This window comes from Triticum dicoccoides, chromosome 1B (assembly GCF_002162155.2).
Source record: "Triticum dicoccoides isolate Atlit2015 ecotype Zavitan chromosome 1B, WEW_v2.0, whole genome shotgun sequence".
Classification (NCBI taxonomy): Eukaryota; Viridiplantae; Streptophyta; class Magnoliopsida; order Poales; family Poaceae; genus Triticum; species Triticum dicoccoides.
Genome location: NC_041381.1, coordinates 69,093,252 through 69,121,031, shown reverse-complemented (window position 1 = coordinate 69,121,031; position 27,780 = coordinate 69,093,252). Strand labels below are relative to the sequence as shown.

The following is a 27,780-nucleotide window of genomic DNA, read 5'->3' as shown; positions in this document are numbered from 1 at the left end:
GTACAATGAGGTTTCCCCCTCTGCTTTATGTCTTTTTTGGGATTATTTATGAAACGGTGTGTTTTTGCCGTTTTATGTGGACTTCCGTGTGTGTACACTCCATTTCTCTATGAATTTTCCCTCTAGTCCATTGTATGGATCACCGTTTTTAACTAATGTTTCAGTGTACCTTCCTCCTAGGGAAAAAAGTGCATACCATGAAATGCTGATATGTATACCTTCATGTTGAATGATCATATAAAAACAGAAAAAATACTTTAAAGCTTCATTCGACAGCGAAACTAAGGATATATTTTTAATGACGTGCAGGACGTGTTTCGGTAGTCGAATTGACAACCTAAAACCGTGCATGCCATACAAAACTGGATATGGTAACCATGCTCATAAGAGCATCTCCAACAATAAGGCAACCCTGCCTTTTTAGGCTTCTGGAGGCCAAAAAACCTCTCCAATAGCTGCCCAAAAACTCCAACATGACCAAAAACGTTTTTGCGTAGCCCAAAAAACGCTATGCAACAACAGAGCGGAAGGACACACACAAAACGCTATGGAGATGGCCGCTAACACCATATAAAGGATCACGAGGCATATTTCAAACATCTCTCCACAGGAATTCTTTGCACACTCGTCACCTATAAACCAACATGGAAGGTTAGGTGGAGAGGAGCATACCAAAAAAAAACTCGTTCTCGAAGAACTGCGAAGTTACTTATCCTCAATGTATCTGGGTAGAAGTGGAGAGTAGATTATTACTAGCAACAAGGGAGACAATAGATACTAGCAACTAAGTTCTACTTCCTCCGTTCCTAAATATAAGTCCTTTTAGAGATTCCAATATGGACTACATTCGAAGCAAAATAAGTGAATCTACACTCTAAAATACGTCTACATACATCCGTATGTAGTTCATATTGAATCTCTAAAAAGACTTAAATTTAGGAACGGAGGGAGTATAACTCAATGCATAGCAGAAAGAAATGTTACTGAATCGCATAGTCCATGTTCATGTTCTTTCTTCCAAATATACACCTATGCATTAGTTATGCATGTTTGCTTTCAGTGTGAAACGGGTAAGGATTTTTGTAAATAACCAGGGCAAAGAAAAAAAAAGTCTTATTCTAACACATCAGAAGTAGTTAAAATGAGGCCAACCTTCTAAAACTCAATAGACTTCATTTGGAATCCTGAAGGTAGTTAAAAGGTCTTAGATAACAGCAGCATCGTCAACTGAGGCACTGGAGGTTAGTAGCCTTCTCATGTGTTTCAATCTTAACCCCACTCTTTGGCTCAAATTCACGCACTGCAACCTTATTTACTATATCGGCCGGATTATCCATGTTATTCACCCAGTCCGGTATGGGGATCCCAAAAGACACCGTTCTCAATATGGAAGCAGACAGTATAAATTGAATGTGAGATGAATCGACAGCTGAGAATTGCACCGGGCAAGGGAAACGCTTAAGGGCAGACCAGAAAGGAGCACCAGTGCTAGTGGCAGCATCTTCAGGAAATGTTAATGTTAGCTGCTTCACACGATTAGAGAAGTAATCTTTAAACCTGGCAAAAGAAAACAAATGTTATTACATGGCATCTGGAGCACAAAAGATACTGCCCTATTTGTTGGCAATATAATCAAAGTTTTTAACTTCAAATAGCTAAGATGAAAAGAAGGCGGAAGAAAGCCAATAACAAATTGTTGAATTCAAAGGGGCATGTAGTAGAGATATATATCGTACTTCAGTCTTGCCCAGGCTATGCAGTCTTCTATCGCATCGCTCCTTGTCAAGGCATTCACGTACACGCTCCAACAATTCCCTGGCTTGAGCATCACCTGCCTTTCTCATAGCAGCAGCATATTCAGCAGGATCATACATAAATGAGTTCACTTCATTTGGAGTTTTCTCTAGCAGAGACCCTCAAATTCTGAGCGAGCCCACGTTAGACAATGCTCAATATTGTGCGGAAAATAATGAACTGTGCACATTGGTGCCTGTTTCTCAGGAGGATCTCGTGAAGCTCCATAGTTTTCAGTAAGGTCACGAATCACCATCTGTTTCTGGACCCAGCATTCAAGATTCCAAGAGTGGTTTCTGGAAGTACAGGCATCCCATGTCCATGTACATCCTGGCATTTACATTATCAAGTGCATTGATGACAGCATCAAGGCCCTCCCAGAATGCATCATTGAAAACAAGTCTCTGGACAGGCACGATTCTGCAAAGCATCAATATGGAAGCTGGAGTTGATAGCACTAGCAGCTGTAGCGGATACTGTAGATTTTGCCTGTCCAGTGCTCCAATCACGAAACAGAATTGCCGGCTCAAGTTGCTTTTCTCAATGACATTATCATCTGTTATAGTTAGCCCATATTTGCCCATATATGTTTTCTATCTTCCATAATGTAAATGCTTTACAGCCACAAGAAAGCCCCATTAAAGCAAAGTTCTTCAAGAATTCACATCCAAGAGCACCAGATCCCACAAGAAAAATATTAGAGTCTCGCATCTTCTTCTGAAGCTTAGAACCAAAAACAGAAATCTGAGCATCGCAGCAGCTATTCAATGGCTTCAAGTCTTTAGGGTCCAATGCATACATACTTGAGCTCTAGATTGTTGTTTAACAGAGCTGAAAAAATCCATTTGTAATTAGAATTTTCAATTTTGTGCGCCTTTCTCTGCTAGTTGAGTACCTGAAATGAAATGGAAGGTTGGCTTTGAGGTGGAGCACTTCAGTTTTCTGCCAATAGGAGCGCTCACGGATTACAAGCTAATATCTAATTTTTGCCTTTTGTTTCAGGTGTGTGATCATTGATTCATATGATTAATTAATTGGTACTTGAGATCATTGATCACCGCTTTCCACAATGATCAAGGAAGTTCAGTATAATAGGTATAGATGTTAAACTGTGTGGGGAACCTTATTTGATTGTTCATAGACCATCATCTTTTGTTTCAGGTATGTTATCATTGCTTCATTATGATGATCTGATATTTGAGAACAGGGAGAGCCATGGTGTTCCACATGACTCAAGCAAGTGACTATATATATGATTCTAAACGATCAGGGCGATCTAATTGGCCAATCTTTCTGGAGCATTTGTGCTTTATCATGCAAAAGTTCAAGCCGTTAAGAGCATGCTGTTAGGTTTATACACAGAAGATACTGCTATATTTAGTGAGATTGCCTTTTACAACGATAGTGCAGAACTTCTACCAAGGATAATCACTAACTGTACAAATCATTTTAAGATTTTGTTCTATTTAGTAAACACTGAATCCATACAGATTTTCAAGGTTAATCAATAAAGATAAAAATATCCATGTTTATTTATGTAGCTTATTGCGTTGATGTGATTCCAAATATTAGAAATACGATATTCATGTTTGCTTTGCCCTAAATGTAAAATACTAAAAAGGTCTGGGTGCTACTTCAATTGGAATTTTACTGTGTTTTCCTTATAATATATACATACTATGCCTTGCAGGAGTACTCCCTTCTCCCAAGATAAATTGCTTCATGTGTTCCATGGTGTAATTAAAACAGAGAGAAACATGCTAGACTCAATAATTTAATAAGGTTTTGATGGGACCCTTTCTTCTATTACCCCTGTTCCATTGCATAATGTGTAGAGAAAAATGTAATGGTGTCTATTTTTACTCGGATGGTGCATCCAGCGGAGAAAGATGAGTACTATCCCCACTCCCCAGCAGTAACAAGTAATGTTAGTCTCTGTATTGCTTTCACGTCTATTGTGATGGAGTTTCTATGCAATTATATGTAGTGATTAGTTATGCAATTCTAGCCACAAGCTTAGCATATATTATATACTTTGGTTTGTACATACTGCATAAATATATGGCTCAGTAGAAAGCCTTGGAAGCATTGCACTACCAGTGCCCATTCCATGCTACCATTGTGTACATAGACAAGAAGTTTGCTTCAGAAAGAGGAGCATGCTTGGTGTCATCTCCTCTGGATTCTACTGTTGTATGTATCCTTTATAAAAAAAAAGCTTTTGACACCATGATGCTGATCTGTGCTGCCATTTTGTTATTTTTCTTTAATTAAAATACCAAGATCTGTATTCTTCCATAATAAGCTATTCAGCAGGATTTTTGAATCATTTTTAAGATTGCAAACCACACCATTCATGGCAAGGAAGGAACTCCATTTACTGCTGAGGACCAAAGCATACAACAGATCGATTTACTTGGTGCGAAGAAATTGGCAAGGACCACAACTTGGACATAATAGGAAGTGGCGGTAATAGTTTTTAGCTGTAATAATTTTAAAAAGCACGCCCTTGTGTTAAAATAAACCTCCTTTACAGTTAATGTATTACTGAAAATTTTAACACATCCACCTGCACGGGTTGATGACTAGTTCAAATAGTAAGAATATTACCGTTGAAAAACAGGTTATTTCCTACATAGCACTGCATAAAAGTTTTGAGCTCTTAATACTAGTGTGTAAACCTTATGTCAGTAGAGTTCTGTTAAATCACATGAAAGTTGTCATTATTATCCTTCACTTTGGTGCCAAACACGGATAGGAAGTTATTGCCATTCACAATGCTGCCAAATGCGAATTAGACTGGTCTTTATATAAACTACGTGGCTCTAACAAGAGATTAATGGAATGGTGTTAACAGAACCCAAAATTGTTATCCACTAATACATAGGAACTAATATATAGAGAAAATTGATTTAATTGTGGGGGGAAAACTCAAATTATTAATCTATAATACAACAAAAAAATGACAATAATCAAGCCAAAAATTATGCAGTGACACATAGTGAAAAGTTCATAACTTAATATATAGAGAGAATTGATATAATTGTGGGACAACAACTCAAATTATTAAGCTGTAATACAACAACAAAATTGACAGTAATCAAAGTCAAGAACAAGTGTGCAAGCCTGCAAGGTCTACAATGGCATCACTAATAAAAAGTCACTTACTAGAAAAGGGAGGGTGTTATCCAAACCGGAGAAGGCCAGTTCATCCAGGAATTAGTAAGCAAATCACTATCAAAAGTCTGCAGGCTCTTGTTTTCTATATCCCAAACTCCGATTTCTCGCCAGTTATGCTTACACATGTTGACATACTCAAGAGGGTCATCTGTGATATAGACACAGTTCGGCTTCAGTGCTGGGAAATCTTTCGTGGCGAAACACATGGTGCTATTATAACCAAGGAATAGTGCATGATTCGCTAAGCTTGTCAACTTCCCAAGTGCCTGGTTCTCAAGGTCAACCTTATAGACCTTATTCCAGTTGTTCTCAGCTCAATATACCGGTCTATCTCATCTTCGTTGTGACCCAGCAGATCTCTAGGAAGCTCCACAGGTGTTGACGAGTCAGTGTAGCTCCTCCACCTCCATATTTGCAAAATATCACCCCATGGAGCTTGCAGGATGTACATGCTAGAAGGATCATCTCCCTTCCTAACTCTTCGCATGATCTTTTTGACAACAAGGGATGGCCCATTGAAATTCAGGGTGAAGACGGACCTGTGGCTGCGAAGCACATAGAACAAACCATCATCCTCGTTGTAGAAAGAGTCCATGAAGCCCCAGCTGATGCTCTGAGCTGGTGGTCGTCGGGGGAGGAGTAAATTGCTCAAAGCCACCACATTTGTGGCAAGGGTACTCCAAAACTACTGTTTTTGCCGAAAATCACAAAAAACCACCAACTCTGCGGCAAGTGAGTAACATATTGCACTAAACGAGTTGTGAGTCGCGACTAATCGGAAACTGACAGCGCTGGCCCACCTGTCGGGTCTACGTGGACAAATCTACATGAACAATACGCTGACGTGGACAAGGGCCCCACATGTCAGTCCCTCACCTTATTTTTCTCTCTCTCATTTTCCTCTGGTTCTTCTCTCTCTCAAACTTTCCTCTCTCTGTCCCGTGTGAACGACCCAACGCCATGGAGCTTCGCCGTTGCCGGCGCACCGCCGGACTCCAGATCCGACCGAAATCGGTCTCCCGCCTCCAGATCTGACCTCTGCCGCTGTTTCCGTCCGAAACGGGGCCCAACCACCGCCGCCGATTGGACTGAAACCCCACTGCTGCAGCCTGCAGGGACCCTGCATCGCCGCCGTCGTCGATTCACTATTGGTCGGCCGCGACGGGAGCATCTGGCGTCGAGGAGCCACTCCACCCGGGCTCGTGGCTGGCCACGACCGCGTCCGCCGCCTCGCGGTTGGGCACGGCTGCGTCCGTCGCCGCCTTGTCAGAGCGGACTGGGGCGCGGGCACACGCCAGCTTGGCCTCGCCGGAGCAGGCAGGGGGGCGGGCGCGCTGCGAGGAGCGGGCAGGGGGGCGGGAGCGCGCGCGACGAGGAGCAGGCAGGGGACAGGCGCGCGGCGAGGAAAAGGCAGGGGGCAGGAGCACACGCGACGAGGAGCAGGTAGGGAGGCGGGCATGCGGGAGCTCGGCCTTGCCGGAGCAGGCTCGCCGGAGCAGGAAGGAAGGACATGAGAGAGAGAGAGGGAGATAAGAGGTGTGGCAGACAAGTGGGACGCATGTCCACCTCAGCAGGTCAAACATTGACTAGGACTAATCTTTGCCACATCAGCCCAGACATGCGGATCCCACCTGTCAGTTTTGCTATTAACACGTCTCAGTTTTGAATTAGTGAGATTTGTTACTCACTTGCCACGAAAGTGGTGTTTTTTTGTGGTTTTTCGTAAAAGTGGTGGTTTTGCAGTACCCTAGCCACAAATGTGATGGCTTTCAGCAATTTACTCTCGGGGGAGATCCACGTCCACCGCTCGTCGCCGAGCCGGGCATAAGAGAGCTCGCCGACCGGCATGTGCACCAGCAGCACGATGCAAGCGCTCCCAGCTGACGGGCTGCAGGAGAGCGTGACACGGTGGTACATGCAGTCCCTGGCCTCGCGCGCGTCCAAGGGGGTCGGCTCGGGATCGCCCCTGTCGAAGACGTTGTACATGAGGCGGCCTTCGGCGTCGGCGCAACTCTCGACGTGGTGGAGAGTGGCGATGGGCGGGAGCGCGGCGTGGGCGCCCGTGATGGGATTGAGAAGGTGGAGGTTCGAGGCCTCGTCGGCGGTGACGAGCCAGCCGTGCGCGGAGCCGACCGTGGAATGGCGGGTGAGCGGGGGCAGCGGAAGGGGGACTCGGACGGAATCACCGGTGAAGGGGCAGCGGACGACGGCGCCGTCTGCGGCGGAATCGCGGCATGCGTAGAGCAGGCAGGGCAGCTGATTCCGGGGGATCGGAAGGGGGAAGCGATGGCGGCGGACGGCTAGGTAAACAGCATGCCACGAGGCGCAGACAGCACCTGAGCGGACGAGGTCGGGGATCTCCAGCTCCCGCATGAACATCAGGAGTATTTCCTCCGGCAGCCCCGCCCAATCGCGATCGTAAGAACCGGCGGCGGCGGCGATTGCGAGAGCGCCCGCCATGGTCGGCGGCGGAGGCGCGCGAGGGTTTCCTCGGCGTCTCAATTTTTTTTAGGGGGTTTCCTTTTTTTTTGAGGGGGTTTCCTTTGTGGATCTACTTGTTGTCCTTGGGCCCTTGACATTTTTTTTTAGAATTTGGGCCGTTGACACATAAACAAGGCCTACAGGCGCATCCGATTAGAAAAGATGCCACAAAAAGGGGCGCGACTATTTTTCGCGTTAGGCAAGAGCCAACCACTCAAAAAAAATGATGCTCAAAAAAATGATGCTCAAAAAAAAAAAGAACCACTCAAAAAAAAGGCAACATGAGCCACGGGGAGCTCATGTTCCGCGCTTAAGGACCCGCTAGCAATATTAACCAAAATTACTAGTCAAGGAATACTCATTGTAAAGATCACTCCAACCTTTCCCGGTTGCGACAAGTGGCGCGCTGCATGTGCGCCAGTTGTCGCAACCTGGGAGTTTTCCCTTTTCCGTAGATTCGTTTATTCAAAATGTTTTATCTCTTAAACCATGCGTCCAAATTTCGAACCGCTTTCACCGTTGGATTTCTCACGTCGAGATCTTCAAAACTAGATCCCATGTTGATAAGTTTTGACGAACCTTTTTTTCACGAAAAAAACGGACGCAAAAATCGAACCAGAAACACGGGTTTTTTCCCTTTCTGAAAGAAGCACGCCCGCACCTTTCACGAAATCACAACCGTGCCTCTCGCGGAAGCAAAACTGTGACTCTCGTGGAAGGAAAAAAAAAGAAAAAACACGTTTTTTTCGTTTCCGAGGAGGCACGGCCATGCTTCTCGCGAAAGCACAACCATGCCTCTCGCGGAAGTAAAACTGTAACTCTCGTGAAAGAAAAAAAATAGCTCACTAGAAGTTCAAAGAGATAGAAGAAAGGTTCCTGCACATTTTCTTGGTGAGTTGAAAGCAGCTCATAGTAAAAGTTGGCGTAGATTGGAGCCCAGACTTGACAAGTACCTCCCTTGTTGTCTTGGAGAGCCCTTGGCCCCTCCATCCTGTCACCTTCCCACGTGCACTCTCACTGACATATTTGAAAGTCCCGTCCTTGGATCTCCCCACCACCGTAGGGAGCCCCAAGTATCTCTCACTTAAGGCCTCAGAAGCTATCCCAATCACCCGTTTGAGGTCCTCTTTACTCTCCTCCGTGCTCCCCTTACCAAAAAAATATTGATGAATTCTGCAAGTTAATTTTCTGACCAGAGGCAACCTCATAGTCCTGGAGAATGGTTCGGAGTGAAGCAAAGTTTTGTTGAGTTCCCTCTAGAAACACCACGCTATCATCTGCAAAGAGAAGATGAGTAACAGTGGGGCCGTTGCTCCCAAACAATACTCCCTTTATTTCCCTTTCCCTTTGTGCATTCCTTAGCAGCGCCGAAAACCCTCCACACAAAAAAGAAAAAGATATGGGGATAGGGGGGTCTCCCTGCCGAAGCCCTCTTGAAGGGACAGAACTGTTGGAGAGTCCTCCATTCATCTTTCCAGAGAATTTTGTTGTTTTAACACACCTCATGACCATCTCCGTCCAGTGACTAGAGAAGCCAAACTTCATCAACATTTGCTTAAGGAAATCTTGTTCTACCCTATCATACGCCTTCATCATATCTAGCTTTACCGCACATAATGGTTTCCTCCTCTTGTGTGTCCTAATGGCGTGCACACATTCATATGCCACCAAAATATTGTCCGTTATCAACCTTCCGGGAACGAAGGCACTTTGCTCCTCCGAGATCATAAAAGGCAGCGCCACTTTGAGGCAGTTGGCCAGTGCCTTCGCCACAATTTTATACAATACATTACACAAGCTTATAGGTCGGAATTGTGACAGTAACTCCGGTGAGTTTACATTCGGAATCATCACAATTATGGTGTCATTAAATCTGTTAAATATTAGTAAAATGACATTCAACATTTCTTCAAATATTAGTAAAATGTCATTTCTCTTCTCTCATGGATTCAAACTCACCTTTATCCACCTCCCATGGATTGGCGTAGGCAAGCCACCATTGTACTCTCTCTGTCCGGGGTTTATTAGGCTCCCTTTTATTTTTGGTCAAAGTTTGACCATGAGTTTTAACTAATAAAATTTAACTTATATGTCACACGAAATATATCATGAAAAATCTCTTTCAAATACAAATTTAACAATATGCTTTTTACAAAATATACTTTGTATTTTCTAGTCATAAGAAAGTCAAAGTTGAATCCAAAATACAAGGGGGGCTAATAAATCCGGATAGAGGTACTGGGCCAAAATCAAACCGGGACTAATGTGTCTCACTACTAGGAAAAGGCTAATTAATGGCGCACCTGTTTTGGCCATTAATGACGCACTACTGGTGCGTCACTATCATCACGCCACTAGGCGCACTCCTGGTGCGCCATTAGTATACCAGACAATAGCGGCGCACCTGAAAGTGCGCCATTAGTATGTCAAACGGTGCGCCATTACTATGCCTCCCAGGGAGCCATATTTACCTTGTGCTCTGGGTTACTAATGGCGCACTTCTAGTTAATGCGCCACTAATGTGTTTATTACAGTGCATCACTAAAGTGCAGTATGATGCGCCACTAGTATGAATATTAGGATTTTTTTCTTTTCTGATATTTGCACAGGTTACAAAATATATTACTGCACAGAATATAGACAGCACAACATATAAACAACAGATTTATCGAATACAATAGAAGATTAATCTCCGAATACAATTCATCATATTAGTCTCCGAATTCAAAATACTGAACAAAGTTAGAACATTACAAGTCTCGAGACCGCGAGTAGCGAAATTGTCTTCACATTATAAGTCGATATCGATCATCTAAACTACCATCACATAGAAGAGAGTTGCGGTCATCACGATGAGCATCATCACGATAAAACTGGTCTTCATCCGGTTCCTCCAACGCTCCCTCCTCTCTCCTGCTAGATAGCGCGCGTATCTAGCTTCCGCCTCCACCCTAGTGGTGTACCCTTTGTAACTGTTACCGCTGAAATGGTGAACCTGTCTCCAACACTCCTCCCAGTCATCATAGACTCCGGGAATCTTACCCTTGTACACGACATACGACGGCATCTCTATGCACTAGACAAACAAAACGTTAGTAGCAATTCACAGATAATACATAAGCAATATATAAGTATGCAACAAAAGGATCGGAAGAGAAAAGCAACACATTAATAGCATGATTCATGGTCCTACTAATAAATAGCATCAATTACATATAAGTTGAACGACTGACAAAACTAAAGAGACATACAAGTTCATTAAAGTTTAATTACAACATGAGCTAATCGATATTTCAGAACTACATAGCATCACTATTTTCGACTCGACTCAGGGACCGGAGCGTGGATGAAGCCGCCGTCTATCATGATGGTCATGAAATCGCGGTCGTTGTTAGCCTGCATTTGTAGCGTTGTTTCTATCTCACTGTTGGACGGTTGATATCTGAGGTAGAACTGCCCCGAGGTACGAAGGACATCTTGATGGATGATTTCCGCAAACTCCGACTGGATGCGAAAGAATTCTTGTCTGATGTCCACGTCCTGGATTGCCGACAAGCGTGCGGCCCAATCTTTGAGATTATTTGGTAGCAGAAGGTGATTATGGTCCCGTACGATCGCCCGCATGTGATGGAGGGCGTAGTAGGCATCCTTCTGACCGCCAGGCGGCTGCTTGATGCAGGGGAACGTCGTATTTGTGGGTGAACACGTGCTTGTTGTACCTACGAATTGGCCTGCTGAAGGTGCCTCCAGATCTGGCGTAGCCGGGGAGAGCTTCATCAAGAACTTTCTTGATATTTGTGTAGTCTTTCTTCAACTGACGATCTGAGTCGAAATACGTGGCCATGGAATATTTTAGGCTTAAGAGGATGAGTGTGCAATGTGCGCCTCTGCACAAAACACGAAATGTTAGAAAAAAAAGAACGATCGAAATCTAAGAAATCATATGTTACGGGGCGGTGAGGGGATGACTTACTCGGGAAAGTAAGGCACGAGGAAGTTATCCTTATCTAGGTTTGCCAGAATGACGCATTCGAGGTAAGAACTCGCGACTTGCCGGTCCCTAGCACTGCCCAAGATCTTGGCACGCATATAGAAGGGGTCGACTATCACGATGTCCGGGGTCTAGTCTCTAATGACCCGCATCTCCATACTCAGCGAAAATAGCCGAATGAAGGTGTAGTGCAGCGGATGAAGGTTAAACATAGCAAAGGTGTCATCAAACCGCAGGACGATCATACCCCCGATGGTGCTATCGACAAAGCCATTGCCCTCTGGCACCTTGGCCATGAAAATCGGGTACGCCACATCATTCTCGAAGAGACGCCGCTTCTCCAAAGAAAGAACACTGTCATGCAGACTCCGCATAGCACCGGTTGCAACATTGAGCAGATTAGTCGGTAGCATTGGCCTACCCGCCACATGCACCCTCCTCGAGATATCCTTAGGTGAAGGTGGCCCGTCCTAAGCACGGATCGTACTCGGTGCCGGCTGGCTCGCACCCTTGTTATTCTTTCTTTTCCGTCCCTTCTTCTTCTGCTGTAATGGGATCGAGTTCTACTCAGAGACCGCCTTATTGAGTGTGTTGGGGCTGATAATATTTCGCATCTCGGCTATCTGAGGCTCGGTGAAGGCGGCAGCTGGAGGCATCTCCTGAGAACTGAACGCCAGACGACGCCTGTTGCAATTGGGTTTCTCCGCGGTACCAACTAGATCACGGTCGTCTTTTGCAGGGTTGGGTTCTTGAGAAGGAGGCCCCAAGAATTCGTCACCGTACTCATGTTCGTTGAAGTACTTATCGACGTTGGGAAATGTACCATCGTCGTCCGGATCCTGTGCCATATGCATGTCCGGATCCTGTGCCATATGCATGTCCGGCATGTCTGGTAGCGTTGTGGCGGTCTTGCCATGGCTTGGCGCCGGCACGACTAGCGGTGTTGTCTGTGGGGTGGTGTCCCCCGCCCCCAAACGAATCTGGCTCTTTGGCCAAAGCAGGGGCCAACTTAAGCAGGCGCTGAGGGTCATCACATCATCTTCGTCGGCCCGAGCGGGTCGAAACGGAGGTAACAAGTCGTCGTAGCCCGAAAGCACCCGAACCAGTTAAACCCTATACACGGTGGGTGGCATCAGATTACCGTGGAACACGGGGTTGCCCGGTTGAACAATTCTGCCCTTGGCGACATCGATCAACTCGCCGCCCATGAAGTGCAGGAGAGTGCATGTAACGTCGGCGACGCCCTGTGATAATATGTAGGGCGTTAGGGATGCCTAGTCAAAGGCAAGGAGATGAAGTCATCGGCCGAGAGGCTTAGTTACTGTGATCACGTCGAGCTCGGCTAATGTCGAGGCACCGCCAACGGCGGGCGTGCAAGTGACGGAGGGGCCGCTTGTTGCCGAGGTGCCGGCCGGCTTATTCTTCCCACACCCAGGTGCATTAAGCTCCAATGCCCGCGCCGGCGCCGGAGACACCAATACCGCCTCCGCCGGAGACACCAATGGTGGCGTCGGCGCGTTGTGCGAGTTGCTAGCCGTGAAGCTGGGAATCGGGGGCGGCCCCTGTTGGCCACCCGCAATCCACGCTTGCAGCCCCTCAATCAAGGTAGGCACAATGGTGGTGATCGTCGCTCCCAGTTGGTCTCGCACTTGCTCTTGGACCATCTCCGGAATCCGCGCCACTTGTGCCTTGAGTTCTTGAACCTCGCGCTCCTGGCTTTCCGAGTTGGTCTTTCTCTCCTTTCGCCCACCAACGTTATAGTATTCCGACCATTTCATGGACAAGCCTTTGCCGGCCACACGACCAGCTGGCGACGGCTTACTGAACTTATCCTTGTTTTTCATTACGTTCAACGCCCTATTTAAAGTGTTGTCCCAAGGGGAGCTCTGAGACGCCCCCGCGCTACTGCTTTCAGTGTCCTGCGGAAGGAACGTGAACCATTTAGAAATTTGGCTTCATTAATTAGAATGCAACCATATGGAGCTAATTACGCGGGGGTGTATTCCTTACCAGAACAAGCTCAAGCGCCTTGGTATTCGGATCCGTGGTAAGCTCCTTTGTTACCGGGTCCACCTTGTACCGGGCCCTGACATAGTTCCTGGTCTGCTTGCCACGATATTTATCGAAGAGGGGCGGTAGGCCTTGCTCGGCACGCTCTGCGTCCTCCTTGTCCCATATAGGTTCCGCCACTCTGTAACCGCCGGGACCGAGTTTGTGGACCCCTATGTTCAAGTCCCGCATATCTTTCCCCCACTGACTTGATTCCACGGTTACGTTGCTCTCGCACTTGATCTTGAACTCCTTGTAGTCATCTTTGATGATCGAAGGATTTGTCTCCTTGATCTTCTCATAACTATCACCTCTTAGAATTCTTCTCCTCACCGCAGCTCTCCAAGTAGCCAGGGCCGTGCTCATCTTCGTAAGGGCGGCACCGTTCACTTTATTCCCTGAGAGGCGTGTGTTTGCAACGTCACCGGGGAACTTGTATCGTTCGTGCAGTAGGACCCTCGCGGTGACCCCATCCAGCGAGCCTGCCGAGGTGCCTGTTGACGTGGAGACCAACGGGGTTCTCGATGCCTAGATAATTCGTGCAGTAGGAGATGCACTCTTAGGTCAGAAAGCCCCTGGCTATACTTCCCTCTGGACGTGACATGTTGCGAATGTATCCTTTGATGACACCATTCATCCTTTCGAAGGGCATCATGCTGTGCAGGAACGTCGGCCCGAGTTGGATGATATCCTCCACGATATGGACCAGCAGATGCACCATAACATCGAAGAATGCGGGCGGTAAGTATATCTCAAGCTCGCATAGTATCACCATGATCTCTTCCTGTAGCCTTCTGAGTTGCCTCACACCAATCGACTTCCGAGAGATGACGTCAAAAAAGTTGCGTAGGCCAAAAAGCGTTTCACGGACGTGCGCGTCCATGATCCCACGGATTGCAACTGGAAGTATCTGCATCATCAGCACGTGACAGTCGTGAGACTTCATCCCGCTGAACTTCTGCTTCGCTGAGTCTAGGTGTCTGCTTATCTTCCCCGCATAACCGTAAGGAAGTTTTACTCCTACGAGGCAGGTGAAAAACTGCTCGATCTTCTCCTGACTTAGAGTGAAGCACGCGGGAGGGAAGTCATTTCCGATCTTCTTGGCCTTTTTGCCTTTGCGACGACTTTTCGTGTCCTTCGCCTCATCATCGTCATTTTTAGCGTGAAGCTCCTCCCTGATGCCCATAGATTTCAAGTATGCCCTTGCTTCGGCCCATCTTTGGTCCTCTCTGGCATGTTGAGCAGGATACTAAGCAGACTCTCGCATATGTTCTTCGTGATATGCATGACATCAAGGCTATGAGGCACATGGAGGATCTTCCAATACGGCAAGTCCCAGAAAACAGACCTCGTTTTCCATATCTTCAGTAGTGGCTCTCGCGCCTTTCGCTTCTTTCCCGGCTCCGGGCACTCTTTTCAATTTTTCAACAGCTCGTCTATTTCCTCGCCGCTCCTCGTACGCGGGCGTCTTCGGGGTTCGATTTCATCATCGAACAGATCCTTGCGTTTTCTCCACGAGTCCTTGTCGCGAAGCCACCTTCGATGTCCCATGAACACGATTTTCGAAGACCCGGGATCTCTTTCTAGCTGGCGATACATTGTGTCATCCATGCACCTGACGCATCCAGAAAATCCGTGAACCACCTGCCCTGCGACATATCCGTAACCGAGATAGTCGTGCACCGTTGTGAGCAGTGCGGCTCTCATAGGGAAATATTCTTTCTCTGCAGCGTCCCACGTATGGGCTGGCATTTTCCACAGTGTGTCTAGCTCCTCTTTCAGCAGCCCCAGATACAGATTGATGTCGTTCCCTGGTTGTTTCGGCCCTTCAATTAGCATACTCATGTGAATGTACTTCCTCTTCATGCACAACCAGGGGGGAGGTTGTACATCCACACAAACACATGCCAGGTGCTATGTGTGCTTCTCTGGCTGCCAAACAGATTGACTCCATCGGTGCTCGCGCCCAGCACGATGTTCCTTGGATCGTCCCCAAATTTTGGGTGTTCGAAGTTCAACGGTTGCCACTGGCTCGCATCCTTAGGGTGACTCAGCATCTTGTCTTTTTTATTTATCTCCGGATCATTTCCGTCATCTTCTCGCTTCTTCTCCTCCCTATCCGCGTGCCAACGTAGGAGCTTTGCTACCTTAGGGTCCGCGAAATACCGCTGCAGACAAGGAGTGATCGGAAAGTACCACACCACTTTTCGAGGAGCTTTCTTCCTCTTTTTGTATCGAGTGACGTCGCACACCGGACATATGGTAGACTCCGCGTGCTCGTCCCGATAAATGATGCAATCGTTCATGCACAAATGGTATTTCACGTGCGGTAAATCCAGAGGACACACGATTTTCTTCGCCTCCTCGAAACTGGTCGGGCACTTGTTCCCCTTGGGAAGACGTTCGTGCCAGAATGACATGTTCTCGTCGAAGCATGCGTCGGTCATTTTGTGTTTTACCTTCATCTCCAGAGCCATGAGCGTTACTTTCAGGCGGGCATCCTCGGGTCTGCATCCTTCATACAATGGAGTAACCGCGTCTATCTCCAGTTGGTCCAGGTTGGCTTTCTCTCGGGCGGCAGCTCTTGCGTTATCCGTCTGCTTGAGAAGCAACTCTTGAATATGAGGGTCCTGCACCCAGCCCATCGATGGTCCATCATCGTCTGCTCCAACATCTTCATCTTCATGATCATGCCCTTCGTCTGCTCCGGCATATCTTCCTTATCATCATGTCCGACATCTTCTACATGATGACTGTGTACTGCATCTACTTCATGATCATGTCCTGGAGATTCTTCGTCTTCTCGCCCGCCCTCGCCGCGGTTGTCTTGCTGCCCTTCCTCATTTCTTACCCGGCCGCCATGGACGACTTCGTAATCATCTTCATCACCTTGCCACCGATAGCCATCCATGAAACCACGCAAGAGCAGGTGGTCCCGCACCTGTACGGAATCCGGGTCCATAAGGCTCTTCAGCTTGCATCTTCGACACGGACATCTTATCTCCGTCTCGTTCTTTTGAAGCATCTCAGCCTTCGCGGAGCTCAAAAACCTATTCACAATGCCGCCAGTCATCGTGCGGACCATGGTCGCCTGCGGGGTAGAGCAAAAACGATATTTTAGAACCAAGAAAATTTTTGGCATGACTTTGCCTAAAAATAGGACCAAAAAGAATGCATAGTGCCAAATTCTCGCCGAAACGGAAATGAATCAACATTCTGGCAAAATATTGGCAACTATCGCATTTCAAATACCGGTACCTGCAAACACAAGCATATGTAACACCACAAACATATGCAACACCACAAACATACGTAGATCTATGCCATAAAAAGTGCATGTGCACGTTGTTGGAGGGAGAAAAAAGTAGATCTACAACATAAAGAAGCTTTCCCCTTGCTTATCTATCAAAAAAAGGAAATTTAACCACTTGATTTGGGTGAACCTATGGTGCAAATGAGGTGAGGAGGAGGCAGCCGAGACAAGCTTGGAGGAGGAGGTGGAGAGAATGAAGTGGGGAAAGTGAGTGTGGTAGGTGGCTGTCTAAAATACCTAGCCACTCTCAGGTTACCAATGGCGCACCACCTAATAATGCTCCATTAGTAACCCTGGTTACTAATGGCGCACCTGTTACGTGGTGCGCCATTACTAGTTTTGCAAAAAAATAAAAAAATAATTGTTAGTAGTGGCGCACCGTGGTTGTGGTGCGCCATTACTAGTTTGAACTAGTAATAGCGCACCACAACCACGGTGCGCCATTACTAGTTTTGAAAAAAAGTAAAATAAAAATTTGTTAGTAGTGGCGCACAGGGTGTGTGGTGCGCCACTAGTTTTGAAAAAAAAAAAGAATTTGTTAGTAGTGGCGTACCTACACATGGTGCGCCACTGCTATATAGCAGTGGTGCATCACATATGTGGTGCGTTATTAATGTCCATATTAGCTATAGCCCTTTTTTTAGTAGAACTAAGAGAGGGAACAGTGTGAGATGTGACGAGAGAGAACACATCGGATGTAAAAGCTAGATCATTAATCGTCTCCTCACATAGATTGCCTATAATTACTCTCCACCACGATTTAGAGGGGCAAGATTAGAAGTTTGATTCATTTGCGAGCCTTAGTTAAATCGTTTGAAATTCATGCCGCCTATTTTGGGCTGGAGATATGCTACAAATCTTTTGGGTCGAGTTGCATGGAAATTTATTATGAAATACATCATTTCAAATAGACAATAAATGACTTGAGATGAATCAAAGGTATTAGGAATACGAATAACAAATGAATCTGATAGGTTTGGAAGTGCAAAACATAGCATTGTCACAAAAGACATGAAAATTGTAGGAATAGTCACTCTGGTAGAACAAAGAAATAACCCCCCTTGATCCCATAAAAAACACGTGCACGAAATGTGCCCATCCATTAGCCCCACTCACACCCAGAAAGCGCATGAACCATGCGGCGTCATCGAACTCTGGGACGCTCCAGGACAACGATAAGGATCACCAAAGATTTGGATACATGTACGTCATTCAATTACCTCACTCGGGTTTCCCAGACACGCCAACCCCACGAGAAATCAGGAAGCAAGTGACGAACTACGCAGCACCCACTGGCAAGGCCACGCGGTGCCAGGGTTTTCAAAACCTTTTGGTCCCGGCCCCACATGTCAACCAGCTACAACGCGACCAAGCAGTACTGGCACTCGCCACAACAGTTAGCTAGCAGAACACATCTTCTAGAGAAAAAATAGCAAGAAATTGTATGCACTGAAGCTGGTACTAGCATTGAGATCGCAATAGGGATGTATGTGAACGAATGTACTAGCATCAACGAACATACTAACTCGAGCATCAAGAGCAATGCAATTACTAGTACACCAAAGTAACGAACCACTAGTGCTATTACAGAAATGAATATCACTGAGTACAACTCAAAATTAAAAATTACTAACAGGTCATCGCTTGCTGCTTACAACTAGTTTCCTGGTGGGATCCATACATACCAACTCTGACTCTATCTGAACAATTAATCGATGGATTATGCAGCTAACAATGGCAGCACCGAATTGAATGTGAATTGTGATCCTTGAATTCACTTTGCTTGCTTACTCTTGGGTGGAGGCGCTTGTTGAGTTGACAGGGTCAGCGATTATCCGACACCCGGTAGGACTCCATGTTGATCTGCGATAACCGCACGCCGGGAAATAGCAGCTGGGGCAGGAGCGTTTATGGAATTAAAAACGGGTACCTAGGGAATGTAGAGAAAGGCTGCGTACTATAGACCCAAAGTGGTCGGACCCTTCCGTGGACCCTGCGCAAGCGGGAGCTACATGCACCAGGTTGCCCTTTTTTTTACCTAGGGAGGAGCGGCAGGGGCTGGAATGTAAGGGGGTCGGGGGAGGGAGCAGAGGAGGCACGGGAACTCACATCGATCTGCTTTTGCACTTTGCGGGGCCGACCGCGAGGGCGGCTACGCGGGAGTGCGCCGGTGAGGCCGTAGATGTCTTCCTCAATCTCCTCTGCGGAGAGTGATACGGAGAATCGTGGCCTCTTGAGTGCATCTGCGCGGATCGACCGCCGCTCGCGCTCGAATGCCTGCGGCGACGCACTCGCGACAGTCGTGGCCGGGAGGGATGGCATAGCAAGGCGACGCGGGCGGCCACGGCGTGCCTTCAACGGCTCTGGAGAAATCGCCTTCGTGACCTCAGGGTACTTGTCGACTGCGGGGTTGTCGGCCCCCGGCGCCTCTGCCACCTTGCCGAGGCCAAGCTGTAGCCTCTCGCTGACCTCATATTGCTGATAAGAGGAGGATCCCGTGTCCGGGGCGATGGCTTCGCCATGGCGGTTGACATGAACACACCGCAGCAGCCATTGGCTCCCCCAGGGCTTGAGAATTGATGGTAGCGACATCAACCTCCCGCGGTGGGCGCTCGACGACGTTGTAACTACCTCCGCGGCCCCACCCCCCGCCTCCGTAATGCCGCCTTCCTTGGTGAGATCCGATGGGAAAGCCGCAGGCGGCGACTCCGCCGAGTTCACCATGGCCGAGGGCGATATCGCGCCCACAATCGCCGCTTTTGCAGCCGCTCTAGATCTGGCCGCGGCGGCAATGAGAGGGGTATGTTGTGATGCGGTGAGCACGAGATCTGAGATACGACGAGGACGAGGGTGGATTTGCCTACGGCGTTAAAAGCGTGGGCTAAAGGGGAAATAGATGGATGTGTCGTTGGTGAATAAGTAATGGGGGGAGCGTGTGTATGCGTGAATTCAACACTACCCCGGGGGGGGGGTACATTGAGGTTTCCCCCTCTGCTTTATGTCTTTTTAGGGATTATTTATGTCTTTTTTGGGATTATTTATGAAACGGTGTGTTTTGCCGTTTTATGTGGACTTTCGTATGTGTACACTCCATTTCTTTATGAATTTTCCCTCTAGTCCATTGTATGGATCACCGTTTTTAACTAATGTTTCAGTGTACCTTTCTGCTAGAGAAAAAAGTGCATACCATGAAATGCTGATGTGTATACCTTCATGTTGAATGATCATATAAAAACAGAAAAAGAATACTTTAAAGCTTCATTCGACAGCGAAACTAAGGATATGTTTTTAATGACGTGCAGGACGCGCTTCGGTAGTCGAATTGACAACCTAAAACCGTGCAATGCCATACAAAACTGGATATGGTAACCATGCTCATAAGAGCATTCTCCAACAATAAGGCAACCCTGCCTTTTTAGGCTTCTGGAGGCCAAAAAACCTCTCCAATAGCTGCCCAAAAACTCCAACATGGTCAAAAACGTTTTTGCGTAGCCCAAAAACGCTATGCAATAACAGAGCGGAAGGACACGCACAAAACACTATGGAGATGGCCGCTAACACCATAAAGGATCACGAGGCATATTTCAAACATCTCTCCACAGGAATTCTTTGCACACTCGTCATTTATAAACCAACATGGAAGGTTAGGTGGAGAGGAGCATACAAAAAAAAAACTCGTTCTCGAAGAACTGCGAAGTTACTTATTCTCAATGTATCTGGGCAGAAGTGGAGAGTAGATTATTACTAGCAACAAGGGAGAAAATAGATACTAGCAACTAAGTTCTATTTCCTCCGTTCCTAAATATAAGTCTTTTTAGAGATTCCAATATGGACTACATTCGAAGCAAAATGAGTGAATCTACATTCTAAAATACGTCTACATACATCTGTATGTAGTTCATATTGAATCTCTAAAAAGACTTATATTTAGGAACGGAGGGAGTATAACTCAATGCATCTATACTACTATTAAAAGAGCAAACATAAACTCCCATAAAGCCACACAACAAACTGTACACGGGATAACCAGGACCCTTCGATTAAATTAACTTAAACACATCCTACCGTCCGTATTACGTCAATGACCAACCAACCAGATCAACGTCTCAGATCAAATGTTCTACCAAGCAGACGCTATAGTCTGTCAATCGTCCGCACTCCCCATCCTTCGATCCCGGCGGCCCATCCTGCCTGATTTGTGGAATGAATTAGTCCGTGATTTTCCTTCCATGATCCCCTTAATTGCGGAAACAATCGAAGCTAATCTTCCTTGTTTCTCTCCACCTCTTTCTCCAAAAAAAAAAAAAAAACTGCTCCCTCCCCTTGCCCGCTTACCTCTCCCACGCGACCACCATCTCCTCTCCGTCGCCCCGCTCTGACTCACCCTCCGCCGCCTCCTCTCGCCCACCCCCGGCAGGCCTCACACTTCCAGACGCCCTCCTCGAAGGAGGTAGCCGCCTCAACTGTCTCCAGGCCCGGTGGGGGCGCGGGAGTAGGCTGCACGTGGTGCTCGGCCGGGCGCTCACCGGCGAGGATCAAGACTGCCGCGAGCTCAGTGCTCCTGATGCTCCGCTGCCTGCTCCAGATGCTCGGCCTCCCCTGTCCGCTCAGTGCTCCAGATGTTCGGCCGCGCCCCTAACACGGGATCGTCAACTCCTCTCCCGTCCTCATGTCCGCCGACGCTGACGGTGCTCATCACATCGGCGAGGAGGACCTCGAGGATTGCCGCATGGCGGTGCACGCGTGTAACTGCTCCTCGATCCCGTGCGATGACCGCCGGGTCGGTAACTTGCCGCAGCGATGGTAGCGAACGAGGCCACACCGCGCGCTGGATTGGTGTTGTGGTTGGGCTTGGATCTAGCGAGATTGTTGTGGATGTGTCTTGTGCCTCATGTGGCCAGAACCCTCTCCCCGATTTGGACTCCTCCTCCGGCCAGCACCCCTACTCACGCACTACCTAGGCGGGAGGGCCATAGAAGAGGGCGGACGAGGGGGTTCTCTTCTTCTTCCGTCCAATCCACACACATCACAGTCCTTCTCTTCTTCTTCCGTCGGATTCACATACATCACAGTCCACCAAAGACTTGCTCAGGTGGGGAGTTAGTTAAATTGGGGGTTTCTGGTTTAGTTTGCTGAATTGTGTGTGATGTGTGTGGTGTGTCGTGTAGGGCAAAGGAAGCTTCGGTTTCGCCAGTGGATGTAGAATTGATGGTGAGCATCCCGGATTTCATGCACCTCTACAGTGTCGTCGAGGAGATGGACGGCAGCCCGGGCCTGCATACACATGATGGAACGCACCTTGCCAGCGATGCGGTACCATGCCTGGAGAAGAGATCCTGAGGTTTGTATGAAACATTCTGGGCTTTTTAGTTGAGTGACTGCAAAACTGAAGAATTTTGTGCGTGTAGTCTTTTAAAGTCGATTCAGTCATAGCCTTAGAATTCAAGAGCATGTGTGTCTGAACTTTTTGAAATTATATCAATATATTGTACAATTTTTTGAATTAACGATGTGTTGTAAATTTGTGAGATTAGTTGCAACGTAATTCAGTTCAGTAATTCAGTGTTTAGATGTACACGATACTATACTAGAGCTCAGGATTAAAATGTTTGATCGCTCTCTCTCATAAGCAGTTCTGCATTTCGCAAGTCCTACTGACTTTTCTATGTGTGCTAGGAGGAGAGGATATTTGGATCTGAGTACGTGAAGGAGGAGCAAAAGGATATTCAGATTTCTATTGCTCCTGATGGTATTAGATAACTGATGAAAAGTGGATGTTATACGGACTGACGAAACTGCTATTTCACCTCAGGAAGTAAGTAAAGCTTGAGATAGTTGTTCCCCGGCTTGCTACCTTGCATTTGGGAGCTCACTGCTAGGTCATACAAATGAATTCTGATTCTGATGTATGACTAAAGGTGAAGATTTACAGTGATGCATCATAACTGAAGCTATCTTGTCGAGGATATAAGTTGTTTGCTTGTTATACTTAAATTTGAGGATGCAAATTCGGAACCTCTAATTTGCATTCCTAATTTTTAATAGTCCTTTTAGTGATGAACATTTTAAGGGTGTCAGGGTTGATATGTGCTATAAAAACCCACATGATTCTTTTAGCCTCTTTCATTAATGATGTTTCCTCATCTTTTGTACTACCAATTATTATGGCAGGAAGTCTCACTATTGCACAACTCAAGTCTGCCAAATATACTAATCATTTGTATTTTTGAAGTTGTAGATGATTAGATTTTCAGCAGAATTTCTATTGTAGCATACACATCGTGGCAAGCTGACATTGACAAGCAGAAATCAGATGCCTCAAGTTCCTGAAGTTCATTGCAAAAAAAGAAAACTTAGTAGACTTAATGAGTGTAGACAATGGAATTCTCGATTTTTATGTGTGCCATTCAAAAGATGTTGCTTTAGGACATATCTTGGAACTTGTACATTGGCATGATATCTCATAAGTTACAGGGGAATCATTGATGCCACATTCGAGATCAGAGTTAGTCTTTTCTGGAGGGAATGATCAGAGTTAGTGAGGATGAGGGGACATGTTTTTGTTAGAGTTGTCTAGGATGATTTTGGCTGCTGTTTTGGGCCTTTGCCTTGCTGTATGGATCCGGTTGTAAAACTGTCTGCTCCTACTAATAAATACGGATTACTGCTGTCAAGTTTTCAAAAATAATATGCTTGTTTGTGATGGAATATGAGTGTACTGATGTTTGAGATGATTATGGCTCATTGGTGCTATTGGATTTTTGGATGACCATGCATTTTTTACAATGACTAGATTCATGTTTGTCTATGCATTGCAACTTGCAACTAGAGAGGTTCAAAAATCTTACAAAATATTTTCTCTGCAACTATTCAGTTAAATCTTGCATCTGGAAGTTTATATATGATGTTTTCTAGGTTCATAAGTCTAACTAGATTAATGAGTTTTTTTGTTCTATTGTGCTATCGTGCGTTGCACGTGCAATCTTACTAGTAGCAGAAAGAAATGTTACTGAATCACATAGTCCATGTTCATGTTCTTTCTTACCAAATATACACCTATGCATTAGTTATGCATGTTTGCTTTCAGTGTGAAACGAGTAAGGATTTTTGTAAATAACCAGGGCAAAGAAAAAAAAGTCTTATTCTAACACATCAGAAGTAGTTAAAATGAGGCCAACCTTCTAAAACTCAATAGGCTTCATTTGGAATCCTGAAGGTTCTCTTGGCACATGCTTCCAGCTTGGTTAAAAGGTCTTAGATAACAGCAGCATCGTCAACTGAGGCACTGGAGGTTAGTAGCCTTCTCATGTGTTTCAATCTTAACCCCACTCTTTGGCTCAAATTCACGCACTGCAACCTTATTTACTATATCGGCCGGATTATCCATGTTATTCACCCAGTCCGGTATGGGGATCCCAAAAGACACCGTTCTCAATATGGAAGCAGACAGTATAAATTGAATGTGAGATGAATCGACCTCTGAGAATTGCACCGGGCAAGGGAAACGCTTAAGGGCAGACCAGAAAGGAGCACCAGTGCTAGTGGCAGCATCTTCAGGAAATGTTAATGTTAGCTGCTTCACACGATTAGAGAAGTAATCTTTAAACCTGGCAAAAGAAAACAAATGTTATTACATGGCATCTGGAGCACAAAAGATACTGCCCTATTTGTTGGCAATATAATCAAAGTTTTTAACTTCAAATAGCTAAGATGAAAAGAAGGCGGAAGAAAGCCAATAACAAATTGTTGAATTCAAAGGGGCATGTAGTAGAGATATATATCGTACTTCAGTCTTGCCCAGGCTATGCAGTCTTCTATCGCATCGCTCCTTGTCAAGGCATTCACGTACACGCTCCAACAATTCCCTGGCTTGAGCATCACCTGCCTTTCTCATAGCAGCAGCATATTCAGCAGGATCATACATAAATGAGTTCACTTCATTTGGAGTTTTCTCTAGCAGAGACCCTCAAATTCTGAGCGAGCCCACGTTAGACAATGCTCAATATTGTGCGGAAAATAATGAACTGTGCACATTGGTGCCTGTTTCTCAGGAGGATCTCGTGAAGCTCCATAGTTTTCAGTAAGGTCACGAATCACCATCTGTTTCTGGACCCAGCGTTCCAGATTCCAAGAGTGGTTTCTGGAAGTACAGGCATCCCATGTCCATGTACATCCTGGCATTTACATTATCAAGTGCATTGATGACAGCATCAAGGCCCTCCCAGAATGCATCATTGAAAACAAGTCTCTGGACAGGCACGATTCTGCAGAGCATCAATATGGAAGCTGGAGTTGATAGCACTAGCAGCTATAGCGGATACTGTAGATTTTGCCTGTCCAGTGCTCCAATCACGAAACAGAATTGCCGGCTCAAGTTGCTTTTCTCAATGACATTATCATCTGTTATAGTTAGCCCATATTTGCCCATATATGTTTTCTATCTTCCATAATGTAAATGCTTTACGAACACAAGAAACCCCCATTAAAGCAAAGTTCTTCAAGAATTCACATCCAAGAGCACCAGATCCCACAACAAAAATATTAGAGTCTCGCATCTTCTTCTGAAGCTTAGAACCAAAAAAAGAAATCTGATCATCATAGCGGCTATTCAATGGCTTCAAGTCTTTAGGGTCCAATGCATACATACTTCAGCTCTAGATTGTTGTTTAATTGAGCTGAAAAATCCATTTGTGATTAGAATTTTGTGTGCCTTGTTCTGCTAGTTGAGTTCCTGAAATGAAATGGGATGTCAGCTTTGAGGTGGAGCACTTCATGTTTTTTGCCAACAGGAGCGCCCACAGATTACAAGCTAATATCTGATTTTTGCCTTTTGTTTCAGGTGTGTGATCATTGATTCATATGATTAATTAATTGGTACTTGAGATCATTGATCACCGCTTTCCACAATGATCAAGGAAGTTCAGGATATAGGTATGGATGTTAAACTGTGAGGGGAACCTTATTTGATTGTTCATAGACCATCATCTTTTGTTTCAGGTATGTTTGCTTCATTATGATGATCTGATATTTGAGAACAGGGAGAGCCATGGTGTTCCACATGACTCAAGCAAGTGACTATATATATGATTCTAAACGATCAGGGCGATCTAATTGGCCAATCTTTCTGGAGCATTTGTGCTTTATCATGCAAAAGTTCAAGCCGTTAAGAGCATGCTGTTAGGTTTATACACAGAAGATACTGCTATATTTAGTGAGATTGCCTTTTACAACGATAGTGCAGAACTTCTACCAAGGATAATCACTAACTGTACAAATCATTTTAAGATTTTGTTCTATTTAGTAAACACTGAATCCATACAGATTTTCAAGGTTAATCAATAAAGATAAAAATATCCATGTTTATTTATGTAGCTTATTGCGTTGATGTGATTCCAAATATTAGAAATACGATATTCATGTTTGCTTTGCCCTAAATGTAAAATACTAAAAAGGTCTGGGTGCTACTTCAATTGGAATTTTACTGTGTTTTCCTTATAATATATACATACTATGCCTTGCAGGAGTACTCCCTTCTCCCAAGATAAATTGCTTCATGTGTTCCATGGTGTAATTAAAACAGAGAGAAACATGCTAGACTCAATAATTTAATAAGGTTTTGATGGGACCCTTTCTTCTATTACCCCTGTTCCATTGCATAATGTGTAGAGAAAAATGTAATGGTGTCTATTTTTACTCGGATGGTGCATCCAGCGGAGAAAGATGAGTACTATCCCCACTCCCCAGCAGTAACAAGTAATGTTAGTCTCTGTATTGCTTTCACGTCTATTGTGATGGAGTTTCTATGCAATTATATGTAGTGATTAGTTATGCAATTCTAGCCACAAGCTTAGCATATATTATATACTTTGGTTTGTACATACTGCATAAATATATGGCTCAGTAGAAAGCCTTGGAAGCATTGCACTACCAGTGCCCATTCCATGCTACCATTGTGTACATAGACAAGAAGTTTGCTTCAGAAAGAGGAGCATGCTTGGTGTCATCTCCTCTGGATTCTACTATTGTATGTATCCTTTATAAAAAAAAGCTTTTGACACCATGATGCTGATCTGTGCTGCCATTTTGTTATTTTTCTTTAATTAAAATACTAAGATCTGTATTCTTCCATAATAAGCTATTCAGCAGGATTTTTGAATCATTTTTAAGATTGCAAACCACACCATTCATGGCAAGGAAGAAACTCCATTTACTGCTGAGGACCAAAGCATACAACAGATCGATTTACTTGGTGCGAAGAAATTGGCAAGGACCACAACTTGGACATAATAGGAAGTGGCGGTAATAGTTTTTAGCTGTAATAATTTTAAAAAGCACGCCCTTGTGTTAAAATAAACCTCCTTTACAGTTAATGTATTACTGAAAATTTTAACACATCCACCTGCACGGGTTGATGACTAGTTCAAATAGTAAGAATATTACCGTTGAAAAACAGGTTATTTCCTACATAGCACTGCATAAAAGTTTTGAGCTCTTAATACTAGTGTGTAAACCTTATGTCAGTAGAGTTCTGTTAAATCACATGAAAGTTGTCATTATTATCCTTCACTTTGGTGCCAAACACGGATAGGAAGTTATTGCCATTCACAATGCTGCCAAATGCGAATTAGACTGGTCTTTATATAAACTACATGGCTCTAACAAGAGATTAATGGAATGGTGTTAACAGAACCCAAAATTGTTATCCACTAATACATAGGAACTAATATATAGAGAAAATTGATTTAATTGTGGGGGGAAAACTCAAATTATTAATCTATAATACAACAAAAAAATGACAATAATCAAGCCAAAAATTATGCAGTGATACATAGTGAAAGGTTCATAACTTAATATATAGAGAGAATTGACATAATTGTGGGACAACAACTCAAATTATTAAGCTGTAATACAACAACAAAATTGACAGTAATCAAAGTCAAGAACAAGTGTGCAAGGTCTACAATGGCATCAC

At 45.3% G+C, this 27,780-nt stretch overlaps 1 long non-coding RNA gene and 2 pseudogenes across 1 annotated transcript; 1 reads left to right on the top strand and 2 right to left on the bottom strand.

Annotated features, from left to right (window-relative positions):
- Nucleotides 1–952: 952 nt before the first annotated feature.
- Nucleotides 953–5,172, bottom strand: LOC119319568 (annotated as a pseudogene).
- Nucleotides 5,173–21,664: 16,492 nt separating this feature from the next.
- LOC119319561 lies at nucleotides 21,665–23,417 on the top strand. The gene is made up of 3 exons (XR_005154521.1): nucleotides 21,665–21,900; nucleotides 21,977–22,149; nucleotides 22,485–23,417. It is a non-coding gene; the product is annotated as an uncharacterized LOC119319561 (long non-coding RNA).
- Nucleotides 23,418–23,799: 382 nt separating this feature from the next.
- On the bottom strand, nucleotides 23,800–27,559 carry LOC119319549 (annotated as a pseudogene).
- Between the last annotated feature and the right edge of the window lie 221 nt (nucleotides 27,560–27,780).